Below are 2,999 nucleotides of genomic sequence, written 5' to 3'. Positions count from 1 at the left end.
GTAACCAAGCTAATGTTAGACATCAATAATTCTTTAAAGCACAGCTTCACACCATTCCTTGGGCAGGGAAGAAGAGTGTGGTGTGGTGAGACTGCGAATAGCATTGCTTTGCTTTTTTTTTACTGTGTATTTCAACCTCATGAGGTTTTAAACAGCTGGCGAAATTCACCTAAGGCAGATAAAACTATACGGTAAATTCACATTTCAGTTGTGGGTTTCAGATGTGAGATGGCTTGATTTTATCCGCTATACGTTTTAATTAAAGTCTGCCCAGTGGTCTCTCAGCACTTTACTACTTTCATATTTTAATCTTTTCACTTTACCTCATGGCATTTGTGTTCTCACAGGGAAAATCCTGGCATAGAACAGTACATTTTCCTCACATGCAGCCTTCTGCATTTATTAATGCATGCACTTTTTGTTGTGTTTTTTTATGCGGCTATATTAGTCTGTTGTCAGTAAATTGTCTGAACGTATATACCGGTAGTAAGTAATAATGGAAGACACACAGCCTTCAGTCTTCACATGCAGGCTTCTGCATTTATTAATCCACTTTTTTGTGTTTTCATGTACATGCCCCCCGGTGTGTTTAGGGAGAGTTGCCAGCACTGCAACAAACAATCCATACAGTCCACTGACATGCTGTATACATACTGCTGGGAATAGAAGTGTTTTTGGCATATGCAAAATGCTCTTCTTTTTCCCTCTACTTACGTAAGGGATGGTGTTGTACAACATTCCCATGGAAATAAGTCCTAGAGAGTACTCCAGAAACTCAAAAACACAAAGCACAACCATCTCACTAAACACTGTCTTCCATATTTTTTGTCTATTGTCCGAAAAAGGACTCAAAGACAGACACTTCTAACATCATAGTTCTAATGTTTAAATCTATCGGTTGCTATAAAGCCGAAAGCTTGACCTATTTTGGATAAAATATTAACATCATTAAAATGTTTTTCACAAACCTCAGATTTCAAAGTTTTTTTCCCCCACAATTTGGTTTTCACAGGCTGTTTGCTGTTATCCCTGGTCCTCCTGAAATAGTACATCATGTGCACTCAGTGTTAAATTTTGAACACACTGTAATTGATAATGTAGTCTACTCCAAATGTTACAGCTTATTAGCGCACTTGCAGATAATGTCAGAATGATTCAATTGATTTGATCCACCATCTGATATGGAACTCAGCATCTCAGCTGCTTGGAATTTCAAACACGGCAAAGCACTGTGATAGAAGAGTACCCCCGCTCCCCCACCCGCCCACCCGCACTTTTCAATGTAATTTTCAAAAAATATGATGGCATTCCAGAATGCTGTGACCCCCTGACTGGCCATGACCATTACGGGGAGGGGAATTCCTTCAAGTTATGGGGTCAGTGTGAGATAATTTTCCACACTGTAGCGAATAAAACAGACACGCTACTATACCGTGTGGCAGAGGCACGCTAGCATACAGAGTTCTTTTCTCTATAGTCGACTCGCATCCATGGAACGCCGTAGATATTTTTTTTTACAGAGGGAAGGAAGAAAAATGAGGCATTTTTTATGCCCAGTGTTTATTTCTTAAAGATTTATTACAGGGAGATATGGAACCGTATGGTGCGCTAGACTGGAATAGCTGGGAGCAATTCGGCTACTAAAACTGTCATGTCCTTTAACTGTTAGCTCTGATTAACCAGTGCGGTGGCATTTGGGAATGGGCAGGACGAGCTCCACTAATTCCCGACCTCCTCCCTCATAAAAAGCCAGGAGAGAAGGAGGGGCATTGAGAGAGAGAGAGAGAGAGAGAGAGAGAGAGGAAGGGAGGATGAGGGAGAAAGAGAGAGGGGGGAAAAGAGAGAGGGAGGACGAGAGGATGAGGGAGAAAAAGAGAGAGGGGGAAAGAGAGAGAGAGAGTTAGGGAGGGTAAGAAAAAAAGTCTTGAAATTAGGTCAGCCCCTTGACACCATCAGTCTACTTCTGTCGGTGTTGTATGAAATATAGCTGGGGCTCCTCGGTGAATGGCGAGCGGTATTTTCTGCACCCATCATTTAAATAATTCTGATGAGTTATTGGCCGTGACTCTTAATGTGTTCCGTGTCACTGTTCCAGCCTTTGTTTCCTCACTGTTTTAAGCGCTTCTTCTTATCAAGACTTAGCTCCATAACGCCGGCTCCCATGTTTTAATTGTATTCTCTCCTCTTTGTTTGGGGGTTCTTGAGAAGCCTTTCTAACAGGGAAGGCGGGTTAATTGGTATTTTAGGCTGATAAAGGTGAGGTCTAAGGAAGCGACCTGTCCGACTACTTTTGCTGCCTATGGATGTAGTGTGGCAGACAGGCGACGGATGCTGGTCCCCCCTCCACCCCCCCCCCACCCCACTCGTTTATGACTGTGTGCTGTGTTGAGGTGATAGAGCCTTTCCCTCCCAGCACCAGAGACGAGCTGTCTCCCATATGTGCTAACGTCTGAATGGAGAGATGTCAAGAGAGACACTTGTCTTACTGTACCCATTCATCCCTTGTGTTGAAGTATTTAGAGAAGGAGAGAGAGAGAGAGAGAGAGAGAGAGAGAGAGAGAGAGAGAGAGAGAGAGAGAGAGAGAGAGAGAGAGAGAGAGAGAGAGAGAGAGAGAGAGAGAGAGGAAGAGGAAGGAAGCTTTGAGAAGAAAAATGTGAACAGCTCAGCCGTGCTATTGTGTATCAAAGGCAATTTGTAGCACTGCCAAGCTATTTTACTTCAAAGTGCATCTTGATACCTGTCAGGTAAAACACACTCCAAACATTGAGAGCCATCTTGTCACTTGTAATGCTTTAGCGTTTTCCTCATAAGTGTATGTGTGCTGCTCTGCATGAGTCGGGGGATTTCTGACAGCTTCATAACCTGTCCATTTCTGTATGCAAAGAGTCCAATCAGATCAATGAATAACGCTCCTTGCTCACCCTATTGCTTGAAACTCTTTATTTTATTACGTTTCGTTATATCTCCCACACAGATACTTTGATTTGATTGTGTTGAC

This window comes from Engraulis encrasicolus, chromosome 6 (assembly GCF_034702125.1).
Source record: "Engraulis encrasicolus isolate BLACKSEA-1 chromosome 6, IST_EnEncr_1.0, whole genome shotgun sequence".
NCBI classification, from domain to species: Eukaryota; Metazoa; Chordata; class Actinopteri; order Clupeiformes; family Engraulidae; genus Engraulis; species Engraulis encrasicolus.
Note: the sequence above shows the minus strand (reverse complement) of the source record.